General features: G+C 38.5%; 1 protein-coding gene across 10 annotated transcripts in view; it reads right to left on the bottom strand.

Annotated features, from left to right (window-relative positions):
- The window catches only part of MBTD1 (mbt domain containing 1), a 71,143-nt gene that overhangs the window by 48,686 nt on the left and 8,364 nt on the right, over window positions 1–14,093 (bottom strand). Inside the window, exon 1 of one of the 10 annotated variants that reach the window (XM_030294585.1) lies at window positions 918–937. The exons of the other annotated variants lie outside the window; for them this stretch is intronic. The gene's annotated coding sequence lies outside the window, so the exon portion shown is untranslated. Of the gene's footprint in view, window positions 1–917; window positions 938–14,093 lie in introns of those variants that run through there. 10 annotated transcript variants of the gene reach the window in all.

The raw sequence follows: 14,093 nt of genomic DNA, 5'->3' as shown, positions 1-14,093 counted from the left end.
AAAACCTTCACACAAAGAAAACCTCAGGCCCAAATGGCTTCACCAGGGAAGTCTACTTAAAAAATACTACTGGGGTCAAAAAGAATGAAATCATGCCATTTGCAACTACATGGATGGAACTAGAGGGGTATTATGCTAAGTGAAATTAGTCAGAGAAAGACAAAAATCATATGACTTCACTCATATGAAGACTTTAAAACACAGAACAGATGAACATAAGGGAAGGGAAGCAAAAAGAATATACAAACAGGGAGGGGGACAAAACAGAAGAGACTCTTAAATATGGAGAACAAACAGAGGGTTACTGGAAGGGTTGTTGGGGGGGGGGGGATGGGCTAAATGGATAAGAGGCATTAAGGAATCTACTCCTGAAACCATTGTTGCACTATATGCTAACTGACTTGGATGTAAATTAAAAAAATTTAAAAATAAATTAAAAAAATATTACTGGCGCACCAGGGTTGGCTCAGTCAGTTAAGCGTCTGACTCTTGATTTCTGCTCTGGTCGTGATATCACAGTTCGTGGGATGGAGCTGCACCTTGGGGTTTATACTGACACCACGGAGCCTGCTTGGGATTCTCTTTTTCTCTCTTTCTCTCTGCTCCAAACCAAGGTGCACTCTTTCTCTCAAAATAAATAAACATTAAAAAAACCCTATACCAACTTGTTCAGAAAACTGGGATATAGGCTAGTTTTCAACTCATTCTCTGAGGCTAACATTACTGATCCCAAACTAGACAAAGCCCTTACAAGAAAACTACAGAACAATATCCCTCATGTATGCAAATGTTTTTAACAAAATTTTAGTATCTAAATCAAACAATATATAATAATAATAATAAAAGTGACCGAGTGGGTTTATTCCAGGAACGCAAAGCTAATTTAACATTTGAAAATCAATACACTCATGGGGTACCTGGCTGGCTCAGTAGGTAGAGCATGCAACTCTTGATCTTGGGGTCCTGAGTTTGAGCCCCAAGATGGGCATAGGGATTACTTAAAAAAAAGGAAAGAAAGAAAGAAAATCAATACATTCATTATATTAAGCCTAAAAAATAAATAAATAAAAGCCATAGGATTATCTCAAGAGATGCAGAAAAAGCATTTGACAAAATCCAACATCTATTCCTGATTAAAAAAAACAAAACCTCAGCAGAAGAGGAATATGAAAGAACTTCCTCACCTGATAAAGAGCATTAGGAAAGTCCTAAAGCTAGCATCATATTTAATGGTGACAATATGGATGTTTTCTAAGACCAGGAACAAGATAAGTGTATCTGCCTTTGCTACTTTTATTCAATAGTGTACTAGAGATTCTAAGACCATGTAGTAGGCAAAAAAGAAATAAAGGAATTCAGATTGGGGAAAAAAGTAATAAATAAATCTTTATTCCCAGACAACACTGTAGAAAATCTGATAAAATATACAAAGAGCTGCTTGGCTATATTAAGTGAGCTTAGCAAGGATACAGGATAGAATGTCAATATACAAAAATCAACCATATTTCCATATATTAGCAACAAGCAACCAGAGATTGATTAGAAAATACCATTTACAAAGCATCAAAAAAATATGGAATAAGGGGTGCTTGGGTGACTCAGTCGGTTAAGCATCCGACTCTTGATCTCAGCTCAGGTCTTGATCTCAGGGTCGTGACTTCAAGCCCCACATTGGGCTCCACGCTGGGCGTGAAGCCTACTTAAAAAAAGAAAAAGAAATAATTTGAGATAAATCTGGCAACAGATGTGCAAGGCTGCTACCTTGAAAACTACTAAACGTTGCTTAAATAATTAAAGAAAGATCTAAATAAACGGGAAGATGCAGTGTTCATGGATCAGAAGAACCAATAACGGTAAGTGATATTTTGGCGTGCCTGGGTGGCTCAGTTGGTTAAGCGTCCAACTCTTGGATCTTGGCTCAGTTCATGATCTTGTGGTTTCGTGGGTTTGAGCCCCGTGTCGGGCTCTGTGCTGACAGCATGGAGCCTGCTTGGGATTCTCTGTCTCGCCCCTCCCCCACTCATGCTTTCTCTCTCTCTCTCTCTCTCTCTCTCTCTCTCTCAAAATAAACAAACTTAAAAAAAAAAAAAAATTCTCCCAACTTGATTTACAGATTCAACTTGATTTACAGATTCAACGCGACCCAATCAAATCACACATTTTTTTTTTGTGGAAATCAACAAGCAGATTCTAAAATTCATATGGAACTGTAAAGGACCTAGAAGAGCCAAAACAAATTTGAAAAGAACAAAGTTGAAACACTTAATACTTCCTCTCCAAGGTGCATCATGAAGCTGCACTACTTTGACATAAAATATAGATAAACATCAACAGAAGGGAACAGAGCCCAGAAATAGAGCCATACATGTATGGTCAACTAATATTTGACAACGGTGAAAAATCAATTAACAGCATTGTATGGTGACAGATGGTAGCTACACTTATGGCGAGCACAGCACAATGTACAGAGAAGCTGAATGCTGTATACCTGAAACCAAGATAACACGGTCAACTATATTAAAAAAAAAACAATTAAAAAGAAGAAAGAGGGGCGCCTGGGTGGCTCAGTCGGTTGGGCGTCCGACTTCAGCTCAGGTTATGATCTCGCAGTCCGTGAGTTCGAGCCCTGCATCAGGCTCTGTGCTGACAGCTCAGAGCCTGGAGCCTGCTTCGGATTCTGTGTCTCCCTCTCTCTCTGCCCCTCCCCTGCTCATGCTCTGTCTCTCTCTGTCTCAAAAAAAAACAAAAAAACAAAAAAACAAAAACAAAAACGTAAAAAGAAGAAAGAAAAAAACAAGGCAATTCAGTGGAAAAAAGTCTTTTCAACAAAAGGTGTTGGATCAAATACATTACTAAATTAAAAAAACAAAACAAAAACCAAACTCTGATCCGTACCTCACATGTACAAAAATTAACTCAAAATGGGACACAGACCTAAATGTAAGAACTAAAACTATAAAACCTCTAGGAAAAAAAATAGGACAAAATCTTCATGACCTTGGGTGGGCACAAAATTTTTAGGTATGACATCAAAACATAAGATCCATAAAAGAAAAATACTGACAAACTGGACTTTATTAAAATTAAAAACTGGTCCTAGGGAGCTACTATTAAGAGAATAAGACAAGCCACAGACTGGACAACAATATTTGCAAATCACGTGTGTCTGACAAAGGACTGGTATCTAGGATACATAAAGAACTATCAAGGGGTGTTTGGGTGGCTCAGTCAGTTATGTGGCCAGACTCTTGGTCTTGGCTCAGGTCATGATCTCACGGTTCATGAGATTGAGGCCCAGGTCTGACTCTGTGCAATCCAAGCTTGCTTGGGATTCTCTCTCCCTCTATGCTCCTCTCCCTATTGCACGTGCACATGCATTCTCTCTCTCTCTCAAAATAAATAAACTTGAAAATAAAATAAAAAAATATAAAGAACTATCAAAACTCAGTAACTGAAACAATCCAATTAAAAAATAAAAAAGCACAACATCTAAACAGACAATTCATTTATATATGGATGGCAAATAAGGACATGAAAAGATGCTCAACATCACTGGTCATTAGGAAAATGCAAATTAAAACCACGAGACACTCTTATACATCTATCAGAATGCCTAAAATAGAAAAATAAAAAACCCTCTATGGTCTAGGCAGCAAATGGAACTCTCAAACACTGCAGATGGGAAGGTAAAATACTATAAAAGCATTTCAGAAAAGCAGTTTGCTAAAATGTTAAATATACACCACCAACTACCCACAGCATTTCTATTTGCCTAAGATAAACGAAAAGATACATCCACATAAAAACACATATATCACATGTACACACACACACACATACACACAGGAATGGTCAAAACAGCTCAAAATTGGAAACAACCCAAATATCAACAGGTGAATGAATAAACAAATTATGGCATATCCATATAGTGATTCCATCTTGCTGCTCAGCTTAATAAAAAGTAATGAATTGATATATACAACAGCAGTAAGTCTCAAAATAATTACACTGCATGAAAATCCAGACAAGAGCACATGCTGTATGACTCCCATTTATATAAAATTTTAGAAAATGCAAACTATTTTTGCATTTCCTTCATTTTTACTTAAAGTTCTATTTCTATTCCAAGATCGCACATTACATTTAGTTTTCACGTCCCCTTAAGCTCCTTTTGGCTGTGACAATTTCTCAGGTTTTTCATGACCTTGACAGTTTTGAGGAGTACTGGTAGGTATTTTGTTGAATGATCCTCCACTGGGATTTGTCTCCTAATTTTCTAATGACCAGACTGGGGTTGTTTTTTGAAAAAAGATCAGAGGTACTGTGCAGTAACCTTTGTATCCAATTATACAAAGAAACATGTTATTAACCTGAGTCATCACTCTTGGTATTGACCTTGACCACCTCTACCTGAAGCAGTATTTTTTCAGGTTTCCCAGGTTACAAAATTACTCCTAACCTCTTTCCATACTGTACTTTTCAGAAGTACAGTGGCTTTGTGAAGCCCACACTTCCAAAGTAGGGAGTTACGCTTCCTCTTGACAATGGCGCATCCACAAAAATAATTTGTAATTCTTCCACATAGATTCCCTCTCCTTTTCTAAAATAAGTATTTCCTCTTTCAGGGTTGGAGGTTTTTCTCTCAGGTTGTATATCTCTAGTTGAAATACCATCTAACTGATGCTCTCAGGGTAGAAATCCAGATTACGTGATTTCCACCTGCCTCTTAACGGTGATGATACGGTGATGATACGTTTGAAGTCCTGGTGTAGGTGTGGTCTGGTTCTCCATTGTTGTCTTACTATTTTCCCTTTTAGTAAGCAATCTGCAAGGAGATACTTAAAGACCATGCAAATATTCTGTTCAGCAAAATTTCACTATAGATTGAATACTCAGTGAGGATTTTTGCCCAATCCTATGACTTTCCAGGCTCAGAATTTCTTCATAGTTTCAGCTGGCATTCTTCTATAGGGAAGACCCCTCTCTTTTTTCTTTTTTTTAAATTTTTTTTAATGTTTATTTATTTTTGATTCAGAGAGAGACAGAGCATGAGCAGGGGAGGGGCAGAGAGAGAGAGGGAGACACAGAATCTGAAGCAGGCTCCAGGCTCTGAGCTGGCAGCACAGAGCCCGACGCAGAGCTCGAACTCACGGACCATGAGATCATGACCTGAGCTGAAGTTGGACGCTCAACCGACAGAGCCACCCAGGTGCCCCTCTTTTTTCTTATTAAGGGCATCAACTCATGGATTACTACTTTTATAATTTATAATTCATGATAGTCCTTAATTATCTGCAAACTCAAACTGTCCCAGATTTAGCCGATGGGAGCCCCATCAAGCTGACTCCTGTCATTCTGACAAGCCCCTATCATTGTTTCAGCAATTCCTTTCTGGAATAGCAAGATATTCAAGCATATACTAATTTTCCTGTCCCAAGCCTAGAATCAACCATTTCTCCAAAGAGCCTTGGTTTCTTTTGGTGGAGAGTATTAGAAATAAAGATGTACGTACTCCACATGGTCATTGCTATTGAGACCTCTGTCTCTGGGCCCTTCGGTAGGCAGAGATGGAATATATACGTGTAGATATACGTATATATATGCATGTGACATGTCGCATGAATACACACATGTACCTTAGAATATCATGAATTCATATTTATAAGTCCAATTCCAACCCATCCCACAAGACTTTTTATTTTCCCATATCTGTATTTGAATTTTTTTTAAAAAAAAAATTTTTTTTTTTCAACGTTTATTTATTTTTCGGACAGAGAGAGACAGAGCATGAATGGGGGAGGGGCAGAGAGAGAGGGAGACACAGAATCGGAAACAGGCTCCAGGCTCTGAGCCATCAGCCCAGAGCCCGACGCGGGGCTCGAACTCCCGGACCGCGAGATCGTGACCTGGCTGAAGTCGGACGCTTAACCGACTGCGCCACCCAGGCGCCCCTCCCATATCTGTATTTGTATCTCTCTTCTGCCACAGTAAAAACCTTGGCTCCCACCCAAATTACATGTACCTATTTGCTCAATTCTTTCATACATTTAGTTTCAGGAGCACTACTGCTAAAAACAAACAAACAAACAAACAAACTTATGAGTCCAGAATTTCTTTGTAGTTCTATCTCCCTCAACTGAAGGACAGAGTATTAAGAGTTACTTGGGGGGCACTTGGGTGGCTTGGTTGGTTGGGCGTCTGACTTCAGCTCAGGTCGTGATCTCATGATCTCTGAGTTTGAGCCCCGTGTTGGGCTCTGTGCTGACAGCTCGGAGCCTGGAGTCTGTTTCAGATTCTGTGTCTCCCTCTCGTTCTGCCTCCCCGCGACCCCCTGCCCCCGCCAACACTCTCTCTCAAAGATAAACACTAAAAAAAAAAAGTTACTTGGATTATTTTCTCCTTCCTTCAATGTGACTGTTAATGATTTGAAGTAAGTTGACTTTGGTTTTTAGTCTTCCCTGCCATTCTTATTGAATTAATTTCATTTCTGGAGACTATCTAAAAAAAATGGCTTTGCTTCCAAAGATAAAGAACTATATAAAAAGTTGTAACTTGGAAACATGTTGCTCCTTCCCTGCTTCACCATCCACCTTTGTAGGCAGGTAACCAACTTTACTGCTTTCTGGTTCATCCTTCTTGTGTTTTGAAAAGGTAAATAGGTATATTTTCTTATTCCTTCTTTCTTATAGAAAAGGCCACATGCTAAATTTCTCTGTCCTTTGCTTTTATTAACTTAGAAATATATCCTGGAAATCATTCCATTTCACAGTGCACAGACATCTTCTTCATTCTTTTTTCAACTGCACAGTACTCCACTGTGTGCATGTTTATTCAATCTTCTTTGGACAGTTTTCAATGCTTTACAATTACAAATACTGCTGCAATGAATGAACTTATGCATGTGTGAACCTATGTATATATTTAAAACTGAGGATCACCTTCAGAATATATTCTTTGGGTAGAGGAGTGAATGTATATGTAATTTAGTTAGGTATTACCCAATTTCTTCCCACAGAAATTTTACCATTTTGCATTTGCATCAGCAACAGTGAGAGTGTGTGTTTCCCTACAGTCTCAGCATGTGATTTCTTTTTGCCAATATAACAGATGAAAATGGTATGTCTGTGTAGTCTTTCTTTTTTTTAAACTTTCTACTTGGAAAGAACTTCAAACTTCTAGGAAAGTTGGAAAAATCGTACAGTGAAATCCTGTGTACTCTATTCAGATTTGCCAACGACTAACATTTTGCCTCGTTGGTTTCATTCTTCTCTCTAGATATACTGACTTTTACTAAAACATTTAAGAGTAAGTTGCATAGATCACATCTTTTTGTCCTCCCCAAATTCAGTATGCATTTCCTAAGAATAAAATTGTTCTCTCGTAACTACAGCATAGTTATCAGCTTCAGGAAATTTAACATTAATGTGATATTCTCCCCCAATTTACCATCCACAGTCCAGTGAACCCAATAATGTCCTTTATATAGCATTTCTTCCTTTCAGTCTCCAGGATCACATATCGTATTTGTTTGCTTAGTTTCTTCAATCTGGAAGATTACTTTTAAATAATGCAGGCTCCCTCCCCACCTTAAAAAATTTTTTTTAATGTTTATTTACTTTTTGAGAGAGACAGACAGAGTGTGAGCAGGGGAGGGGCAGAGAGAGAGAGAGGGAGACAGAATCCGAAGCAGGATCCGGGAGCACAGAGCCCGATGCAGGGCTCGAACTCACAAGCTGTGAGATCATGACCTGAGCTGAAGTCAGATGCTTAACTGACTGAGCCACCCAGGCGCCCTGCCTCCCCACCTTTTTAATAGACTGTTTCTCATTTGAGGCTCCTGTTTCCTCATTAGATCAGGTTATGTATCCCCGTAATACTACATAAGTGATATAACCTTCTCAGAATATTACATCTAGAGGCAAAAGATGCCTATCTGTTCCTCATCGCTGATGCTAATTTTAATCATTCTTCAAGGTGTTGAAATTTTACACAGTACTTATCATATTTCTCCTTGCAACTAGCAAGCAATCTTGTAGACATATTTTAAAGTATGTGAATATTGTTTCTCATTGAAATCTCACCCCACCCAATCCCATCCCTAAATTTAACGTCCAATAGCTCTTGCCAAACCAAACATTACTGTGATGGCTGAAAAATGATTTTGTAATTCTAGTACTCTTTTACCAGTCAGCATAAAATTCTTCCATCTTCTCCTTAGGTTTACCTACCTACCTACCTACCTACCTACCTACCTACCTACCTACCTACCTTTATTATCAGTATCAACTCATACTTCTTTTCTTCCCCAATGGTTTATAATTCACTACTGTCCTATTTTATTTGGGAGCTCAAATTATCCCATACTCAGCTACATGGATTTTTAAAAAATTTTTCTTTTATTTATTTTGCGGGGGGGGGGGGGCGGGGTAGGGGCAGAGAGAGAATCCCAAACAGGCTCCGTGCTGTTATTGTGGAGCCTGATATTGGGGCTCAATCCCATGAACTGCGAGAACATGACCTGAGCAAAAATCAAGAGTTGGACACCCAACTGACTGAGCCACCCAGGTGCCCATCAAACTACACACATTCTTCTGAACTTGCTCCTGCATCATTTTCACATGATACAATCATTTTTTGAGTATTGACTTTCTGGCATATCAAGATATTCCAGGATCATTTTGTACCTACATTATTCCAGCCCTGAAATCAACCATTTCTCCAAGGAGCTCTCATTCTTTTCAGTGGGGAATGGTATTAACCACCAAGATGTGCTCAGCTGTTTTACACAGAGCCATTTCTGTATCTTCTTTTCTGCATCTGTGTGATTCGTGTTCTTTTGTCCTTTTATCTTTAGGGTTTTTCATCTTTTAAATATTTTTTTCAAAGTTCTTTGTATTTAGGAATTGACCCTTTGTAACATATGGCAAAATTTTATTTTGCTTATAAAGTGGTCATGAAATTAATTTTGTAAACACAGTAATATTTATCACTACTTTTATTGCAACTTGATTTTGACTCTTAGAAAATTGTTTCTTAGAACCAGTGTATAGAAAAGTTTACCCATATCTTAACATATTTTTTAGTACTTATTTTTGAGAGCGTGCATGTGTGCAAGTGGGGGAAAGGCAGAGAGAGAGAGGATGAGAGAGAGAATCTAAAGCAGCCTCCACACAGGCAGACCAGAGCCTGACATGGGGCTTGATCCCACAACTGTGGGATCACGACCTGAGCCAAAATCAAGAGTCAGATGCTTAACTGACTGAGACACCAGTTGACCCACCCCACTTTTTTTCTGGCTTACTTTTTTTGTTCTTTTTCCTTTCTGAGCTGGGAATTATTTATTTTCACTCTTTTGTTTTTACCGTGACAAAGTAACCAGATTACGGGCACCCGGGGGGAGCTCAGTCGGTTAGGCGTCCAATTCTTCATTTTGGCTCAGGTGATGATCTCATGGTTCTGGAGTTTGAGCCCCAAGTCAGGCTCTGTGCTGATAGCGCAGAGCCTGCATGGAATTCTCTCTCTTTGTCCTTCCCCTGCATGTACACACATGTGCACTCTCCCTCTCTCTCAAAAAAAAACAAAAACAAAAACAATAATAATAAAAACAAATAAACAAAGTAACCCAATAAGGCCTAAGATTTGCTCTGGCTAAGCCATCTCAGTAAATCAAGATTTAGTAACCAAGTTTCTATGCTCACCTCTGTGTAAAAAGGCAGGCTTATGTAAACTATCAGTGCTCACCCACTCAGCACACATTGCCTGACCCAGCTCTAATACTTCCCTTTGCTCCAGTAAGAAAACCAACCAGCAAAATGCCCAGTGTAACTTCCTTGTTCCTGCTTCCACTTTGGTCTATAAAAATCTCTTGCTTTGTAAAGCAATTTGGAGCTCCTTTCTATCTGCTAGATTGGATGCTGGCCAATTTATCAACTGCTAAATAAAGTCTGTAAGATTTTTAAAAAATTACTCAGTCGAATTTTGTTCTTTAATACGATAGAGTTAGGACTATGAATTTTCCTCTGCTCACTGCCTTACATGTATTTCATAGATTTGTATATGCAGGATTTTCATTATCATAATTTTTTAGAAACTCTGTAACTTGTTTACAATACTCCTTGTACCCAAGAGGTTTTTTCCTTGACTGAGGAATAATTTTGAATGTGTATCAAGGCGCAGAATTTTTCTGTCACTCTAGAAAGCACCCTCATGTCCTTTCCCAGTCAATCCTTCTCCTCCCCCATTAAAGTTCTATTACTACTGGTTAATTTTGCATATGCTTATTTAAAAAAAATTTTTTTTAATGTTTATTTATTTTGGGAGACAGACAGTGCGAACGGGGGAGGGGCAAAGAGCGAGGGAGACACAGAATCTGAAGCAGGCTCCAGGCTCTGAGCTGTTAGCACAGAGCCCGACACGGGGCTCGAACTCACGAACTCTAAGATCATGACCTGATCTGAAGTTGGGACACTTAACCGACTGAGCCACCCAGGTGTCCCTGCATATATTTATTTAAATAGAATATAACACCACGGACATTTTTATAACTAATTTAGCTCGCTCAACATAGTATTTTTTTCAGCATATTTGAGATTTATCCATATTATTACACATATGATTGGTTCATTGCTTTTTACTAATACTGCACTTTAACAATATTTGTTTATGCATTCTCCATCTAGATTTGACTACTTTGAATAAAGTCGCTATGAATATTCTCGTACAAGGCTTTCTAACATACAACAGAGGCTTCTAAATTTCGAAGTGGGAATGTCCTTTTGCTTTTTGTTTTCTTATATGGGACCTACTAATGTTTTCCTAAAGTATAAACTATTTTTATGAATATTTTGTGGTTGAGAGAATGTACAGTATTCTGGTTTTAGGATGCAGATATACCAGAAAATCTGTCTCATTAAGTTTTGATCTTTTATAGTCCTACTTTCTGTCTACTGTACGTACACTATCCTGTGTTCAGTGTCAATCACCAACTTCAAGTGCTTTTTATGATTTGCATTTCTCATAATTTTTGCTTTATAAAGATTGTTGCTGTATTTGGTATAGAACTATTATATCTTTGTTATGAATTATGGGTTTTAGCATTACAAGCTATCTTCCTTTGTCATTTAATGCTTTTTGGTTTGACTTCTAGTGTAGTATCAGCACTGCCGATCCTGCTTTCATATTACTTCTATTTGCTTGGTTTATCTTTGTCCATCTTTTTATTTTTCGCTGTTTTAAACATCTCATGTTATAAAGTTAGATTTTGATTTTATTCTCATATAACTGACATAGATTAGTTTGTTGGAGTTTGATTTTTGAGCTAATCTGAAAATCTTTTTATTGGTGAGGGAATCCTTACTGATATGACTGGTATGTTTGATTTCAATTCTGTCATATTATTTTGTTATAATTACTACGTGCATTATGGAACATTCATCACATGATTTTTCATGATGGTTTTCTTTGGCCTTTTAAATTAAATTTGCAGTGTTTTGAAAGGTTTATATATATATTTTTTTCTAATGCTTACCTTTGAATATTTTGTATTTCTTTAAAGACTTTTTTTAAATGTATGCTTATTTTTGAGAGAGAGAGACAGAGACAGAGCCTGAGTGGGGAAGAGAGGGAGACAGAATCTGAAGCAGGTTCCAGGCTCTAAGCTGTCAGCACAGAGCCTGATGCAGGGCTCAAACTCACAAACCAGGAGATCATGACCTGAGCTGAAGTTGGATGCTTAACCTACTGAGCCACCCAGGCGCCCCTCCCTCTATTATATTTCCATGTATCTTTTTTCTTACCTAACCTTTTTTTTCAGCTTCAAATGGTATCATTTTAATCCCTTGTGATAGTTAACCTACAGTCAATAGTGTTACTCTAGTTTTTCCCTCCTAGTTTTTTTAGCTCCCTTCTTTCCACTGTCAGATCCTGTAACATTTATGTACACCATTCTGCTACCTACACCCCTACTCCTGATTTTAACCTTAGTTCAAAAAGACATGTAAAATACTGTCAAACTTTTTGCAGAAAATTTCCCAAATATCTCTTTTAGATGCAGCTCATCCTTTAAGTTTCCTTGGGAAGGGCTCCTGAGAACAGTATTCTCTAAATTCTTGTCCGTGTTTGAAACGTTTTCTACAGTCTTGACATTCAAAAGACAGTTGACTGGATATAAAATCTTTGGTTAGAATTTTCTTTCCTTATGCTACCACATTATTGTCTTGCTTTGTAGGTGATACCAGTCGAATTCTCTAGACCTTGTAAGGCACTTCATCTTTTACCTGTAAGCTTGGAGAATTTTTCTGTTTCCTTAAAGTCATACAGCTTTACTAAAACATAGCCTGCAGTTCACCTTCTGGTATGAACTTCTGATGTATAGACCTAGATCTCTATAGCCAGAAAGTTTTCTTGATTATGGTTTTATTAAAAGATTTTATTAAGGGGCGCCTGGGTGGCGCAGTCGGTTAAGCGTCCGACTTCAGCCAGGTCACGATCTCCCGGTCCGTGAGTTCGAGCCCCGCGTCAGGCTCTGGGCTGATGGCTCAGAGCCTGGAGCCTGTTTCCGATTCTGTGTCTCCTGCCCCTCCCCCGTTCATGCTCTGTCTCTCTCTGTCCCAAAAAAAATAAATAAACGTTGAAAAAAAATTAAAAAAAAAAAAAAAAAAAGATTTTATTAAAAAAATTCCCCCCCTAATGTTTATTTTTGAGAGCACACTTACACACACACACGTGCAAGTGGGGGAGGAGAGAGAGAGGGAGTCACAGAATCTGAAGCAGGCTCCAGGCTCTGAGCTGTCAGGACAGAGCCCGATGCAGGGCTTGAACCCATGAACTGTGAGATCACAACCTGAGCCAAAGTCAGATGCTTACCCAATGGAGCCACCCAGGCGCCTCTAAAAGATTTTTCTTTTTCTAAAAAATATTTATTTTTGAGGGAGAGAGAGCTCAGGCAGGGAGGAGCAGAGAGAGACAGCGGGAGATCAAGGATCTGAAGCAGGCTCTGTGATGACAGCAGAGAGGCTGATATGAGGTTCAAACTCATGAACGGTAATGAGATCATGACCTGAACTGAAGTTGGGCGCTTAACCGACTGAGCCACCCAGGTGCCCCCCCAAATTTTTACTTTTTAAAGTAATCTTTATACCCAACATGGGGCTTGAACTCACAACTCCGAAATCAAGAGCCACATGTTCTACCAACTGAGCCAGTCCAGGTGCCCCTATTCTTTTTCCTTATTGAGGGACACTAAATACATGTTACTTTTTGGACCCCTCTTCCATTTAAAGTATCAGTTAGAAAAGAACTTCATTTTCATTCTCTTGAACATTTTCCTGCTTTGCTTGCATCTCTTTTATTATGTTTGCCTTTGAATCTATTGTTTGGGGAAAACTTTATAATTCAGTCTTCATCTGACAGGATTTCTTCTTCTTTTCTCTAAGTGTAATCTACTCTGATTTGATTTCTCCCTGTTTTTTTTTTTTTTAATTTTTATTTTCCTTTCTTAGTTTTAGATTTCTGAATCATGGTTTTCTTTTCCTTGTATCTCTAACCAATGGTTTGACGGCGTTTTATTTCATTTTGAGTGTTGTGTCAATTTTTTTCTGCGTTTTTCTGGGTGGGGGAGAGGAAGATTTTCATTAGTTGAGATGTTCTGATTCACATTATTTTTTCCAATAGTTCTGTCTGCATGTATTCCACTCTTTCCTATTTCTATTTATTTCATGGTCAAGGGTTCCTGGTTCCAGAACACTCCTACGTTTACTTTCTCTTTCTTTTTCTGTAAGAGTTGTTAGTTTCTCCTTTTCCTTCTTTCTCTTCACTGCCATGTCTCCACCTCTTCCCTACGAGGCACTGGTTACTTTCAAGCTCTTCTCCATGGCTGAAGCTGCAAACTACCAAATTTCAAACCTGTGTTCAGTATTTTGGAACTTAGTGTTGGAGTCTTCTCTTTTGGAAGCGATACTCTGTGCTTCATCTAAGTGTTCCATGGCCTAAAACCCTATCACTGAACCCATTAAAACCATTAAGCCTTCTCTCTCTCATTCTTCACATCCCGCAGGACTTGGCAGAAGGAGCTCCTGGAATCTGATTATTTCCCT

Source organism: Lynx canadensis, chromosome E1 (genome assembly GCF_007474595.2).
Source record: "Lynx canadensis isolate LIC74 chromosome E1, mLynCan4.pri.v2, whole genome shotgun sequence".
Classification (NCBI taxonomy): domain Eukaryota; kingdom Metazoa; phylum Chordata; class Mammalia; order Carnivora; family Felidae; genus Lynx; species Lynx canadensis.
This window is presented reverse-complemented; position numbering and strand designations above follow the sequence as displayed.